Source organism: Plectropomus leopardus, chromosome 5 (genome assembly GCF_026936395.1).
Source record: "Plectropomus leopardus strain MGB_pleo_1.0 chromosome 5, ASM2693639v1, whole genome shotgun sequence".
Taxonomy (NCBI): Eukaryota; Metazoa; Chordata; class Actinopteri; order Perciformes; family Serranidae; genus Plectropomus; species Plectropomus leopardus.
This window is the reverse complement of record NC_142180.1, coordinates 11,433,815-11,450,607: the sequence shown is the minus strand read 5'-3', so window position 1 is coordinate 11,450,607 and position 16,793 is coordinate 11,433,815. Positions and strand designations below refer to the sequence as shown.

At 38.9% G+C, this 16,793-nt stretch overlaps 1 protein-coding gene across 1 annotated transcript in view; it reads right to left on the bottom strand.

Moving 5' to 3' along the window:
* gpc1a (glypican 1a) overlaps positions 1-16,793 on the bottom strand; it is a 47,174-nt gene that overhangs the window by 15,884 nt on the left and 14,497 nt on the right. The window lies entirely within an intron of this gene.

The window sequence follows — 16,793 nt, the reverse complement described above, 5'->3', positions numbered from 1 at the left end:
CCCAAGTCCTCACAAATTGCCGCTTTGCAGTAGACGTCTGCATCTGCACATTACTCCAGCTATTCTTCCTGCTGCTCCCATGATCTGATCATATCATGTGGACATAAAAGGTGGGCGTTGGCATTGGGATCTTACGCAAAAAGCACTGTGAAAGCAGTGGTATTTGACGACTTTGGAATGAGAACGGGCTGTCCTTTATGTTGGCACAGATGAGGCCAAAGGATGGCACCAGAGGGCAGAGTCAAAAGATTCAGATAACAACAAACATGGCAACAGTGGATAACATTGTAATAATGTACCTTTTAATGCAGGCAGTGTTTTAAAGATGCACATATAAGGATGAAATGAACACAGAGTACCGTTAAAATGCTCTGCCCGTCTCCATACACATCTAACATTGAGCAAAAATGAGCCCTAAGATGTACGTTGTGTTAAGCAATAACTGGCAGATGTTAGCATGCAAACATTCTCAACTATGACGGTAAACAAACAAGGTAAACATTTTAGTGGCACCCTTATTTAACATTCTCACATTAATCTTGAGCTCAAAGCATCACACTACCTAAAATTTGCACTATATGGAGATGGAGAACTGGATACTGGATCTGCACACAGGTGACTGAATATTGCATATATCCATCTGATATAATGTATCATACTGTACATGATATGACAGATTATCACAGTTTAACAATGAACTCCATCAATCCATCAACCACCACTTTGTAAGAAACCACTATTCATTATGAGCACTTACACAACGGATATATATTATATTGTCTGATAATAGTTATTTAATTTTACTTAATTACAGTTTAAATGCAGGACTGGAGTGTTTTTCCAATGTAGTTACGCTACTTTTGTTCAAGGAAAGGATTTGAGTGCCTCTCACCCCACTGCATTAATCATTTATTGGAATCCTTTTATATGTACAGTAGTTACCAACAAGAAAAGCACTCTGTACAGTAAATACAGCACACCTGATCTATAAAATGGCAAGCAGGTTTGTTTTTCAGCTTTTTGTCTCTTTTTTAAGCACCAGATGTTATGCAACTGTAAACAATTGCAGGAAATGGTGGATGAAGTACTGTGACATTTTACCAAAGTAAAAGTAGCAATACCACAGGATAAAAATACTCCATTATAAGATGAGGTCATGCTGTCAAAATGTTACTGACGTAAAAGTACATAAGTTTGGGAGGTAAAATACTATTGGGTGATTTTTCTATAACTATGCATCATATTTCATAAACTTACATTTTATATGTAAAGCCTCATTTTGACATGTCACTAGTAACAAGTATATTGCTGTAAAATAAATAAGTGTAATAGAAGTATGAAGTAGCAGAAAATTTACACAGCCAAATGAAGTACAAGTAAGTGACTTAAAATACAATTCAGTGCTTGAGTAAATGAACTGTACATGATAAAGAGTGTTTCAAACAAAACTTTTATTACATATTCATATTTTTAGTCTCATCGTGTGCTGCATCGTGGGCTTATGTATTAGCTTACAGGACATGTCTGCTGGCCAGAAGTGCAATATAAAAACTCAGTGATGATAATAATAATAACAATAATAATAATAATAATACCTTTTATATATTAAGTGCTTTAAAGGGTAATCAAAGGCAAATTACACGGTATTAAAAACATGTTGACTGCTGAAAATAATAACTGCCTTAAGTCAAAAACCCTGATCAGGACACGCCCAACCTGAAACTGTGCCCTAATTTTCAAAAAACAAAAATCTGGAACAGGAGTCTAGGAAATTGCTCACCTTCAACATTTTGTTATCTATTCTTAAGGGGATGCTCCCACAGTGGAGAATAAAAATAAAGATCTTTTTACAAACACACACACATTTAAAGATACTTGCACAAACACACCCTGGGTCTGCCAGACAGCCTAGAAAGCAGTCTGCAGCATCAGTCTCTTGGCAGACTGTGTGTTTGTGTGTGTGGATGTGTGTGTGTGTGTGTGTGTGTGTGCACCGATGCCTGGAAAGGTTAAGGGTGAGTAAGTGCCCCACAGCTGTGTGCATCAGTGCTCTCGTTCTTCGTAACAGGTCCTGGGTTTGAATGTGTGTGTGTGTGTGTGTGTGTGTGTGTGTGTGTGTGTGTGTGTGTGTGTGTGCATGTGCGTGTGTGTGTGTGTGTAGATGAGCGCGTGGGTGTATGTGTGGGTTGGGGGGCAGAATTTGTCCACCAGGGTAAGTGGAGCAGAAGAGGAGACGCCTTAATCATCACTCCTCCATGAATCTTTCATTGGCACTGGCTGGGCGTGTGTGTGTGTGTGTGTGTTTGTGTGTGTGTCTGTGTGAGTGCGCACATGTATGCGTGTGGATGTGTGCTTGTGTGTGTGTGTGTGTAACAGAGAGACTGGCAACCGTACTATTGGAAATAGCAGTTTATGTACCACCTTACGTCTTTTCCCACATCCCCTTTTGGGATATTTTGAGCCTTTTTTTTGGCTTTATCACAAATCTAAGAGAACAAGTAGAGGAATAGAAGAATAAAACCCTGGAGTGGAAGCTGCACACACTCACTATGCAGATCAACCATGACACTCATTTAATATTCCCATTTCATCAGTAATCCTCAAGTGTCAAGTGCAGGTCAGTCAGTCTGAGTTGAGACGCATCAATCCTCTGAACCCGAACATCATAAAAAAAATCACTTCCCACTAATCACAACGGTTTCCTCCTGAGTTGTGTGTCTGATTGTTGAAAGTTGGAAAAAGCTTTTAAAAACATGATGGCGTCCTCACACTTTAGCTGCAAATTTTCACACAACTCCCACAGTCCTGTCAATCTACTCTGCAGAGAGAACTACTGCATCACCTCCACCTCTTTGTGCTTAGCTTTGACAGCTCATGCCATTTATTTGTTTTTAATATATGTTATTTATCTTTAAAACACTCACCTCCGACAGGAGACTACCATTCATCAGGACCAAAACCTCACACTACAGGAACAGTTTCTTCCAGAAACTGCAGTTGGCTTTAACAGCAAGGCCCAGGACCTCCACTGGCACTGACTCCTCACTCCCCCGCCCTGAGATGCGAACATCTTTACATCCATCCATATACATTATATTATGGTATTATTCAGCTGCACGTTGCTTTCCATTCCAATTTTTTTTAATTGACATAGATGTGTCTCTTGATTTCTGCAATGCCTGTTTTTCTTTTTAACATATTTTCTTTTTACAATTTTTACAAAATCAGCTACTTTGCATCTCTTTTCTAGAGAAAACTAAGAAATCAGTATACTTTGTGTTTGTTTTGACTTTTGTACTTATGTGGTCAAAACTGAGATGACCTAAAAGAATTGTATTTTTTTTGTGCAGTAATAATCCACATTAAAGTTATTGCTGTTATTATGATTTGCAGAGAGCAAGGAAAATGTCAGTTCACATAACAACCATGATCTTTTCTCCTACGATTCTGAATCCCAAATTACATTTTTTTTATAGCTTTGTTAATAACTTTATGCTAGCGGATCAAAAGATGTTGAACTTAATTGTGACGCTATACAGCAGGCATGACCCAAAGTCATTTTACAGTTCACCTTTAAAGTTTTAGTCCATTTTGAATTTATAATTTAATAATGAACTTTAAAAAACTAAGGTGAAGTATATTATGTATAGAGATGGAGTACTTAATTCAAAGTAGAATTACAGCATTACAGCAGCCCAAATACGCCTCAAAATCATGAAACAAGCAGCATAAGGACTTTAAAAGAGGCTAGCAAGAAATGAAAAACTAAACTAAACTGAACTAAAAAACTAGGATCATACTTTTTATATTTAGGAATTTGACAAAAGGCCTTTCTTTAAACCAAGCAGATAAGACAGGAGCATTAATCAATTAAATATCAAAATGGGCCCTTCAATATGGGCCCTTCAGCAGTTGCGCAGTTGGCAATCAGCCTCAGGGCTTCTTGTTAAAAGCACCGGCTTTAAAATGTCAGTTACCATGAAAACACCTGTTCCCACAAATATGTCAAGAGCAGTTTGATCAATAGTTGCAGTATCATTATAGATCACATTTCAAATTTCAGTTTGACTTCAGTCAACACACTCGGGCACACTCTTGCAAAAATGGAGCATTATAAGCTAAGGAAGAGAGGAAAGGAGAGGTGTGACACAGCTGAGATCTGAGGCATCAATCAAAGTCATTTTCTGTCATCAGGTCACCTTTCTGAAAATCTCTTAGAGGGCTTCACAGTCAGGCAGAATAAGGACAGATAATTCCTCTTCTGGGGTTTTAAAACCATCAGTGTTAAACGTGTGGCTCGGAGGCAGCAGACACCATCTTTGTGCTCATGTGCATCAGCTAATGTTAAGTTGTTGGTTTGCTTACCAACCTAAACGACACAGGGCGTTTACCACAGGCACATATGCTTTACTGCATTCCTGGGTTGCTGGGTAATGGAAGCAGCTGGCATCCTGCTATAAAAACTTAATTTACTTGGAAAAGACCAAACTGGGCATGGTGGTGAGACACTAACACATGTAGAAAAAGCAAGCTTGCAAACATGCTAATACATGCAGATGGATACATTACAGTCGTTGAAATGACTCGTGCAGGTTGTCTTACAACCGCTGAGAATAAGAGACTTGCTCAAGGGCTTCATGAACGGCCTTTAGGCAACCATCTGCTCATGGAGAGAGGTTATCAAAAAACTCCCCGGAAGCAAAGCCTTGAAGACAAAACGGCTTTTAAACAGGAGAGGAGAGGAGAGGAAAGGGATTAGCTGTGAGGAGATTTAGGTCGACTAAAATCTGTTTCTATCGGTGATTACGTTGCTCACATTGTTTTTTTCTTTAAGCTTCAGCATATATTTTGTTAAGACTACATTTTGGAGGGTACACACACACAAACACACACTTGTACTACATTTGTGGGGAATGGCATTGGCTACGGTTCCATGCACACCAGTATTGCCCATTATTCCGATTATGACAATATTTGCAATTTGATGTGGGTTATATAAACAGCATATTCCATTTAAATATTACAAATTACACTGTATTCCAAAATTTTCCAAATAAGATATGTGGGATATGCTTGTATTATTTGGGTTTTAGGAGCATTATTTGGGCATGTATACAGCCAATTCATAATATAAGTTTAACCTGAGGTTTTTACTGCAGTTTGCGACAGACGGCCACTTGTGTGCTTACGTTGGCTCCATGCATTGTCATGGATACGTTGTACACAAACCAACTCGCCAACACTGGTATGTATAGATGCATGCAAAAGAAAATCACACAATTCTGGTCAAAAGAAGAAACACACCTGCTTTTTAACTTTATGAAAGATTTAGATATCAAAAGATTTTTGGATATGCGCAAATATCGCAGCACTGACCTTTTCAAGAAGGTGAAGGAAGTAAAGAGAGATCAAGAAGTCTGCCACTGAAACGTTAAAAAATCCTGCTTTGATGCAAAGAAGCAAAATGACAACTGGCTCCAGCTGTTCTACTTCTCCATTTTGTTGCAATAAGCAGTATATTAGGGCACATTAATCTGAGTATACACAGCTGCATGTAAACTGAAGTGTTAGTGGATTTTTTTAGAATTTTTTTTTTGAAGTTTCAACTGCGCATCCAAAAAAAATTTACACAAATATGCAAATATACATCATCTCACACAGTAACATACTTCCACAGACAAAGAAAATGAAATGAACAATGACAATAACAATAATAACTGTAATAATAATAACAGATTAGAAATAAACTGAAATACATCAATTAATTAATTTAGAAATAACAAACAAATAAAGAAATAAAACAATAATGAAATAGAAATTAAAATAAAATAAAATAATAAAAAATAAAATAGAATAGTAAGTAATATAACAAATATCAGAGTAATAAAATAAAATGGAGTGTTAGTAGAATAAACATTGTCATTAAACATGTAAAAGCTTAGTGGGTTTCCGGACTATTTCCTGCATGTAAACATACTCACTGACAACACATTCCTCGGTGCCTAAGGCATTAATCCTAATCTTAGCATTTGAACATTAATCAATGAGAAAAGCTATGCCTTGATTGCCTCTTGTGGTTTGACAGGGAGTCTGTGCTGCAGAGACATTCTCTACTTATTTCACTGAATTTCAGTACACATCTACACTTTTAGCCCTATAGAGAATGCTTCAAACAAACTTGTCGGTACAAAAGTTTGTTATTTGGTATGAGTGTTAATAGCTGTTCAGAATGGACATGCTCGAAGGAGGTGTGAAAAGCGTGTCATCATGCAGAGGTGGGGAGATGCAATGAATCACGCAAACATGGATAATGACACACACTATTGGACCGTTTCACCTGGAAGGCATTGCACTAAGTGGTAAACATGAAAAATGACTGGCATATTTTTTATGAAGAAAAGAGAGCTTGAGAGAGAGTTTCAAACCTGAATAGTTGCATCACTATTGCACACCTGGCCAATTGCTGCTAAAGTGGGACTGCTTGCTGAGTTGTTGGTTTTGGAAAAATGTCAAACGGGGTTTCTAGACACATTATGACGGTCCGACATTGCACCTGGAGCTTCTGTGGGTTCTGCCCTGTCAACCTTATCCATCTCATCTCAGATCACTGACCCCAGTTTGAAGTGTTAAGTCAGTTAAAGGTGCTGTTATGCTTCTTTTGTCCACGGGGCTCCACTTGTCTCGAGTGACTTACTACAGTCCAAATCTTGCCCTTAGTGCATTATTCCAAATTGATGGGTGACATGGAGAATAACACTGAAGAAGGCCCCTGAAGAAGTGACGACCAGAAAGACATCTGCTCTGCCTCTCGAGGTCTAAAATTGGTCATCACAAAGATACAATGGAACAGCAAACGCACAGAAATACATTCAGTTATAAATATGCAGAGCTTTAGTTTCTGCCCAGCAGTGATAAGATAAATTCCCTCTGGGCTATTAGGAGGAAGTGTGATAGTGTGGGTCTATTTTTTTTTTTTTTTTCAAGAAGGACTTTTATTTTTATCTAGGCAGTTTAAAATGATGAGTTGTAAAGGGAAAAAAAGGAAGTACAGAAAAGAGAGAAGAAAGGCACATTGACAGCTGAATTCAGTACAACCTTGTGAGAACATCGCCGCAGAAGTCTTTATGGGAGGGAGAACAGTTGTTTAATCGGTCTTCACTTCTTTATCCCTTTGAAACCTTGAGTGACAACAACTTTTCTGCTGCTGCTTTTCAGACACTTTTAACAAATATTTAAATCCTTGAACCCCAAATTGGTGCAATTTTTCCAAAAACTTTGGGAAAAAAGGCAATGAGCAGCTTGGTAGGAAAAAAAATTGCACCAATTGCACCAAAATTGCACCAAAATTGCAAGAAATTAGTCGATTTTGAAAATGTAGAATTTTAATAATAACTTATTTGAAGCTAGTTTACAAAATTATTAGAATTTTTTCAAATCATTTTGTTTTTTTGTCTATTTGATAGGACAGACTTAGCATGGGGGGGTGGATAACATGCAGCAAAGGGCCATGGGTTGGAATCAAACCTGCGGCCCCTGCAGCAAGGACGTTGCCTTTGTATATGGGATGCCTGTTCTACAAGATGAACTACTGGGCACCCTTATCATAATTTTTTAAGGACTTTCCCCAGGTCATTTTCTGATTTTTTCTTATTTTCAGGTAATTTTCTTGTACTTTTTACAAATTGCTTGCTAACTTTTGAGTCATTTCTTCTTTCATTGCTCAAGCTGTGTGAAATCAAGCCAATTAGCTCAGGTTTCAAAAGCTTAAATGATTACTTTCAGTGTTTAAAATTTAGTTTAGTAATGGTTTCTCACATGTCACTCATCCAAGCTGGAACTGCATGTCGATATGACACCAGGAAGATCTTGGACTCTTACCTCGGGCAGACATTAAATTTTGATTGCAAATCTGGTTAATGACATTTGAAATGTCTTACAATGTTAGAATTTCACATTGTGTGGATGTTAATATTATAACATTTAGCAGATGTTGGGTTTGGCTCTACATACTTTACAACTAAATGTCATTATTCTACATAAAGATGACGGTGGCATGAGATGATTGGGAAATGCTGGATCTGGATTACTTAAGGTCACAATTTAAAAAAAACCCAACAAATATCAATGTCACCTGTCGTCAGTATTCTATGTCAGATTGACCTTGGTATTAGACGTCCTGATATTGGATTTTGATCATAACCTTTATTCAACCAAATATCTTTTTGGCAAAAAGATGCAAAAGATGAAGTAATTCGGATATCTGCCGCAAAGGTGTGAAGATTCTGACTACCTTTCGTTGCCTCGTTTCCCGCAGAAAATGACTTCCTGCAGCTCTGTAAACAATGACGAAACTCAAGAGCTACAGAGGAGACAGTCTCTCACATCTGACTGATATGAATGTGACACTCTTGGCAGTGAAATTGTGTTGAAGCTGAAACAAAAAAATATGAAGAACTGATGGAACTTAAAAAGCTCTTGTCTAATCATTGCCCACTCATATTTTAAACATTTATATATCCAGGAGAGTTCAGCTGGGCTCCTGGCCAGTAAAATTCTGCTTCATATTATTATAATCATCATTACAATCAACCCTGAGTGCTCCTTAGTTCGATCACAGCCTTCTATTTTTAGCCACGGCTCACCCACTTTCTCCTCTTACATTTAAAGTAGCTCAGGGACTCAAACCGACAACCTTATGGCCTCAATCTGGTTTCTATAAAGTCTGAGTCAAGGATGTAGTCACAGCAAAATCTATTTAAACTCAGATTACCCCGCTTAGAGGAATAGTTTATTCACCTCGTTAGACTGGCATGAATCCTGATGAGGTAAATTCTTTAGTATTGATTATGTGGAATCGTCTGATGTAATATTTATGGGTATAAATTCATTTAACGCTGGATGTTTGTGCCAAGTCGAGATCACAGTTTCCCACAGCCCTCCTGCAGCTAAGTACTGCATTAGAGAAACTGCAGAGCCGTGTTCTGCTGCGGGATATTTTTGCACTTAATCATTAGTGAATCCATTTAATTTGGAACTTGTTTTTTGGTTTCGCCTGCAGACGTTTAACAGCTTACACGGGTCGCCATGGAGACCACATCAAGACAACATCGCATAGCCATTCATTTCCTTTTCCCATCAAAAGCATCTGGCTCTCACTTTCTTCTCCTCTGGCACACCCTCCTGATCCGTCTCCCTTTTTATTCCCTGCATTCCTCGTGGCAGCCTCAACATACCTGAGCCCGTCTCAACAAGTGAGACAACAATCAGTGCGCGTGCCAAGCAGGTGAACAGGTACCCTGCACCGCAGTGCAGGCTGACAGGACGACATCCAGCCAGGCTGCGAAGAGCTGAATCAACACCACTAAGTAACGGGAAAGTGTGGCGTTAACTGACACTTCAGAGGTGACGTCCTTTCTGCATCGTGTTGCAAAGAACTGTGATCTGTGATCTAAAGCTACGCTCAGTCACCTTCAACTCAAATGAAATTCAAACTAAACTCTTACCAAGACAAATTTTCACTGAACCAAAAAATCTAGTTGTGGCAACACCCAGATTTAATCAAATACAGGGCGTTGCTGATACAGTTGAATACTTGACAGGTGTCAGGTATTTTTTATGGTGCCATGCTGCTGGCTTGGATGTTGGCATGGATGCGTAACTTTGAAATACATTTTGCTTGTGGCAACAGACCAATTATTGATATTTCCCCTCTGGTAAAATGCATTTTTAATGTTCATGGGAAGATTTTTTTTCGCTCTACAAGTTGTTTATCTTCGCTACATGGCAAGGCAAGCTGATTATACTGATTTTAAACGAGTGCTCACAACAGATTTTCCCAAGAGAATGTGAGATAATTTGAGCTAGACCTACTGCAGCAGAAACCAACAGGATTTAAATGTAAGTTTAAATTAAAGTCCTACATGATGTCCACTGAGAGATGCTGTAGCTGTAATCATTATTAGTGGCATCTGTATTCTTTTATCTGTCATTAATTTGTCCGTTGATAGGAATGGTCGGACATAATTTGGGAAGTTTAAGATGAGATGATCACAATGACTCTTATGTCTTTGCCAGCAGGCGATGAACTGGAAGCACTGGGAAAGAATTTGCTCCCTCTTAAAACACAAAGTGTCCCTTTTATATTTCTGTTTATATGAGGATTAAACAAATGAGATATATCGAGTTAATTAATGAGCTTCAGAGGTGCTGGAAGGCAGATTTTGGAACTTTGGACAAAGTCATGGTAACCGTTTCCCCATTTCCAAGTAGTTTCGCCAAGATAAAATAATCCTGCGAGAGTGCTATCGATCTTCTTATCTTTATCTCACTCTGGGAGAGAAAGTGAATAACCGCATATCCATAAATATCCAACTGTTTCTTTAAAATCAGTGGAATCATATAATCCTAGGGACTGTTCATTATTTATGATGGGATAACAATATGGGAACAAGATAGCAACAGAAAAGACTGGTTCCTCATCATGATTACTTGCCTGCGTTGCTTGAAACTTTACCTCAAGAAACCTCAGACACCTTAACCAGAGAACACTTCACTTGACTTCACAAAAGCATTTTTGTTGCTTCATCCTCATATCAGAACACTGTGCCCATCCTTTTTAATTACTTTAATGACTGCGGTGTATGGTTTGAATCCTCAACACAGCGGTTTAGTTCAGTTAGCCTATCTCTTAAATGTATCATAAACTACCACATATACAAACATAATACATCTGTACAGGGTAAGATTAATACTACTAAATGCAGAAGGGCCCATTTCCATCCCTGTTTGGGAGCTTATGAGAACAAATACACACACATATACACACATACACACACACACACACACACACACACACACACGCACACCTCCCGTCATGGCCATCATTAGGTGGATCAGGGTCACCAGACACACAATTAAGAAGATCAGGTCACTGTATTTCCTAATACACGCACACCAGTTATTTAAATTATATGTATAAGCTTTGATCCATCTACACACACAGACACGCAAACACACTCACACACACACACACACACACACAGAGAGAAAGGTAGGGAGACATTTAACATTACTTACACAGACATAATACCCTGAGGCTGTAGGTTAAAGGAATGTACATACAAGTTAATCTCTTATCTTTCCCCCTCACACACACACACACACAAACACACACACGCACAGACACACACGCAACTCACAGCTTTTAATATGTGCTATAAAGCTATTAAAACATCAGCTTTTCGTGATTCAGAAACTGTGCTAAAACAAATGAACATCCTAACCCATGACCCGATGTTTTAAATGAAGACAAATCCTCCAAAAACAGATTTTCTAATTATAACAATAATCATAATTAAGTATCTGAATGGCTGGACTTTGCTGAACTAGTGAAAATTTGTTTTGGTTGCACTTTTTTTAATTGTAAGTAATTAAAGACTATTTCTGCACCATGAAAAATACAAGATCCATTTTGCTTTACTTGAGAGATTCAAGCAATGTTCCAATATCTGGGATTGTCGAGGCATCTAGCAGGTTAAATGAGACGTGCAAATCCAATTACACTCTCAGCCACAGTAGAAGTGCTCCATCACACTTCTAACCTGCACCAATGCTGCAGACTAATCTTTCTCAGAGGTCGGACAGTAAGCGCTGAAGCTGAATCAGCACACAGTAAAGCATAACTGAAGTCTCTCAAATGACTAGTTTCCAGATGTGAGGCCGTTGCTCAACCTGTTTCAGCTGCTGACAAAGGGATAAAATTGGAGTTTGACAAACAGCTCTCCTGTAGGGTGGAGCATCACCAGTGTCCATTTCAAAGAATAAAACACTTACTCTAAATGATAAACCCAGTTGATAACAGCATCTGTTGTACTTTCATCATTTCTATCAGAAATACTGTTACTGTGATCACCAAGTTAATTGTAGTGATCTGGAAATGTGGCAACAGCATGAGTCAGCAGTCAGAGTAAGGAATACAAGCAGTAAAGGTTCAGACAAATTTGTATCTTCAATTTTACCGGAAACCAATGGAGGGATGCAAGAACAGGTGTTATGTGGGTATGACGGCTCGTTTTTGTCAGGAGTCTTGCAGCTGCATTTTGAACCAGTTGTAAACGATTTAGGGCGTCTTGATTGAGGCAGGTGTAACGGGTATTACAATAATCTAAATGAGAGAAAATTAAAGTGTGTATTTCTTAACATACATCTGATTTCTTAACTGAATAAAAGAAGGACTGCTCAAGTTTAGTAATATGATGGTCAAAAGTCATAATACATTGTTGGTCAGAGTTATCAATAAAGTCTTCCATGTTCAGTGTCATTCGACATGAAGAGTATGTGATGAAACATGGATGAACAGACTCACAGATAGTTCACCATCGCACTTTGCACTTTCCTTCAGGTTTCTTCTCCTTTTTCAATCCAGTTTTCTCATTTTGTTCTCCTTAAAATACCTCCTCACTGCCTCTCTTTGAACTCCTCTCCTCAACTCAGCTTCTATCACTTCTTCTCCCATCCCTCCACCTCCTCTAATGTCACTGCTTCATTCCTTTGCTCCACCATCCCTCCTTTTCTTTTTCCTCCCTCTCTCCTGCTGAGATGAAAGTTTGTCATAGGAAGTGACCTCGCACTGTGTTACCGCGCTAACAGTCTGTCTCTTGGTAACTGATCTGACCTTTGACCATCAAATCTTGAGGACGCATATACACCGTACGAATGCACGATAAACACGGAGCAAAACATCACACGCTGCACTGTGATCACATTACAGATAAAATGTAAAATCGGTGTTGGAAGACATAACTACCACTCTGACACACATACACACGTGCGCACACGCACGCACACACACACACACACACACACACACACACACACACACACACACACACACACACACACACACACACACACACACACACACCCTGAGTCTGCCCCAGCTCTGCCATCACACACCACATCAAAGCGGCTTATGGCTGAGCAGTAAAAGTGGCGCAGTGGTTTGAATTTATTCCCTTCAGTCAGACGTTTATTCACTGCTTCCCTTTCTTAATGAGCGTCTTACAATAACCCTGTCACTTACTGCGGCAAATTACTGCTACCTAAATGAGGGGCCGATGGTATGTCTGTGTTCATGTATGTGTGTGCGTGTGTGTTTCCATCTCACACTCTCTTAAGGGCACCTGTATGTGATTTAACGTTCCACATGGCCTTCCTCCCAAAGTACACTTTTACCTTTTTACTATCCACCAGAAAAGCGTTGCGGGGAGAGGAGGAGGGAGAGCCAAGGAGCTGTAATGATGAAAGAGGGGAAAGATGGAGGGATGAGAAGGCAATAAAATGGAAATGAAAGAAGAGGGAGAAGCGGGAGAGAGGAGTGAAAGATCATCGGAGGAGACTGGAGAAGAAGCAGAGAGGAGAAAAAAGGGGAAATAGAGTAAATTATAAAGCTGTAATCTACTTCGAAGTGTCTAATAAATCTCCAGCTTACATCTTTTCTGTGATTTTCTGATTTAAAGTCACACCACTCTTCTTTTTTTCTTTTTTTTTTGCTGATATATTCACTGTTTCTCACAAATGGCTGCGTAATTGACTGACACTTCATTGAACATCATTCTCCATCATCACAGGAAAAAATGACTTACACTGCAGTTTTGTGACAGTTCATCACAATTTTCCTGCAGCGAGCAGAGCTGCTCAATGCTGTGGTCAACACGCAGATCAATGAGGCTGCTTGTCTTCCAGCTTATAACAATATTTGCATGTTTGCTGCAAAGAATAGCAAAAGTCTCTTGGAAACGCAAATTGTTGTCAAAGTCAAGGTGAACTATTAGTTGTTATTTGGATGATTGACCAATCTTAAAGTAGCAATTAATTCTTATATAAATATTTTTTTTTCTTTACCTGTAGTACTATTAGTCAGTCTGTATTGTTCTGCCTTCTCTCCAATATAATGGAATGAGACGATACTTGATTTTTGGTGCTCAAATCGCCAAAAAAAAGCATTTGGAAAACTCAACAGCAATGTCAGCAAAGATCATCCACAGACCTTGTTGTGAGCAGTTCCATGTAGGAACTTCTTTCTCTCTACCAAACCACACCTACCAACTGTATCACAGCGCAGAAGGAAGTGTGCATCTATTGCTGGCTCACCAGCATTACAGCTCAGGTGAGGAGGACGCGATTAATGTTCACATCTCATGCTGTCACAACCAAAAGCATCTCATTCATGAGTAGATGCACATTTTCTTCTGCCTGTTAATTCGGTCGGCGGGTGTAGTTCGGCACAAAGAAAATAGTTCCTACATGGAACTGCTCACAACAACAGCTGTGCATTATCTTGAGCAACTGAGTATCATCTTACTGCATTATATCTGACAAAACGTGAACATCTTGAGGTCCAATATTTCCAGCCCTTGGCAACTCACAGCAAAAACAATCTAGATTGATTATTAACACTACAGGCGATTTGATTTTGAGATAAACTGCCCCATAAGTCTCTGTCAAGCAAAAAAAAGCAAACATTCCACAAAAAGCATCCCCTACATCCAGCTTCTTCCCATATGCCAACGTAGAAGGTGTTTCAGTTTTTTCAGATTTCATGTGATGGCATTTTTTACTCCACAAAGACTAAATGATTAATCAACTAATCACGGAAATATTTGTTACGTTAGTCAATAATGAAAATAACTGTTAGTTGAAGCCTTAGAATCTATGACCATGCTTGCATCAAAGTGAGGCTGTACTTGGGCACGGTGGAGCTTAGAGCTAACAGCATGCTAAAATAGTCACTATGAAAATGCTGCTTTTAGATATATCACTCTGAACCACACTGGTGAAAACTGCTACTTTTTATGTGCCATGGCTTATTCTCCCTTGTTTTGCTATAACTTAAAACACATGACCCATGGTCATTACATATCCATTCCTATATTCATTGTTCTGAGTATAGAAATGTTTAATGAGAAAAAGAAACGGCAAATACCGACAAATGGAAAATGTAATTGCTGATGCTTTTTAAGTCTTAAGAGCAGACTTGTAAAAATGAAATTAAAAATGGAAATAAAGGGGAAAAAATAAATGTGAGTTAAAGAAAAGACAGAGTAAAGAGGCAGAGAGGGAGGTGTAGGCTAACAGTGTCTTCGGGTGAACCTTTCCTTATTTTATACTATTACTGCACTAAAAATACTCCACCACCCCACAGTCCAGCCCCGTCTGCTGCCCAGCGAGTGTGTGTGTGTGTGTGTGTGCATGTGTGTGTTCACATGGCACCAACTTCACCGTATAATACTATAATTCTATGTCATTTCTGGGAGTAGTTAAAGGCTCTTAAACTAACTACTACTTTTACTCCCCTTTACTCAGTCTGTAAAAAAGCAAGTGCCAACTGGTGTGTGTGCCACGCTGTGGAGAGTTGGTGTCTGACGGTGCACGTTTTTCGTAAGTATGCGGATAATTCTGTTGGAGGCAAAGTTCAAGTCTGCTATCTTTGACTGCAGGGATTAGCCTTCAATTACTGTTGAACGTAAACAGGAGATTGCGTCGCCCTGCGACAAATCAAAAGGAGAACTTAAGTGAGAAATAATGAGAGTTTATGCGGGTGTAAACAACCTGAATGAGAGGGTCAAACAAACAGAAAAAAATATGGAATAACTCAGTGAGAGAGTGTGTTAATGCACCGGGAAGGTCAGTGCAATAGCTGCCATGCTGTGAGCTAAGAACTGTTAACACGTAGATTAACTGGCCAGGATTAGCAGGAGATTAGACATCAGCCCCTAATCCAAACGCACAGTGTTGGTGATGGTGATGGGAAGGTACTGGACAATGAGAGGTGGGAGTTTATGAATGTGTGTGTGTCAAATGTGAGTGGGGGGTTAATCAGGGCACATCAGAGACAGATTTAACGCCTCTGCTCAATCTCAGCAGGGAGCATCAAATCTCCATAGTCGGGGGAACATTAGGTCCCAGCCTGAGGTCGGACATTTCCAGGTCAAGTCCTCAATGTCAGAGCAGTGGACGCACTGAATGAGTGTGGCACCAGCCTTCTGAGCGGCTGTTTGAACAGAAGTGTGGTTTTGGAGGAAGCTGAACAGAAATGTTATGTGAAGTTTGACTCCAGAAATGTTGCATACAAGTTTTAAACTCTGTTGTATGATGTAATTAACACAAACACACACACACACAGTTTAAAACTTACAAAGTGAAACTTCTGTTCAGGAGAAACATCATCATTATAGCTCTTGTGCAGTAGTTAAAGAGGAGGTGTTATGGAAAACAAGAACTGTCTAAGGGGAATTTTTGCAGTTAGACATGTTATTAAAGTGTTGATTACAAGCACTCTTCGCTACTTTGCCATGTTTTTTTTTTTTTACTGCAAAAAACGCTTCATTCAAACAGCCACTTGGTGCAGATGGAAAAATTCAAAGTATTTGGCATCTCTAGTAACTTTTTTCAGGTTCTGAAAACATTTTTTTATAGACCATTTCAAGTAAACAACCAAAGGTGTTGCCCCAAGAAAGCAATGAAAATGGTTTATACCCTAGATATTCAATAGAGGTCTAAAATTACTGTCTGATAAATTATTTTTAGTTTTAATTTAAGTTTTCTTTTTTTTTAAAACAATTCCATTTTTCTGAAAATACACATTTAATTTACAGTACATGACATTAATGACAGACTAACTGTAACCCATGAATTCATGTGCAATCATGTGAGCTAGCTAATGCTAACTCACTGTGCAACATCTTTTTTTCACTGTGGTCCTTATCCATGAAGGAGGAAAAATAGTCAGTAAA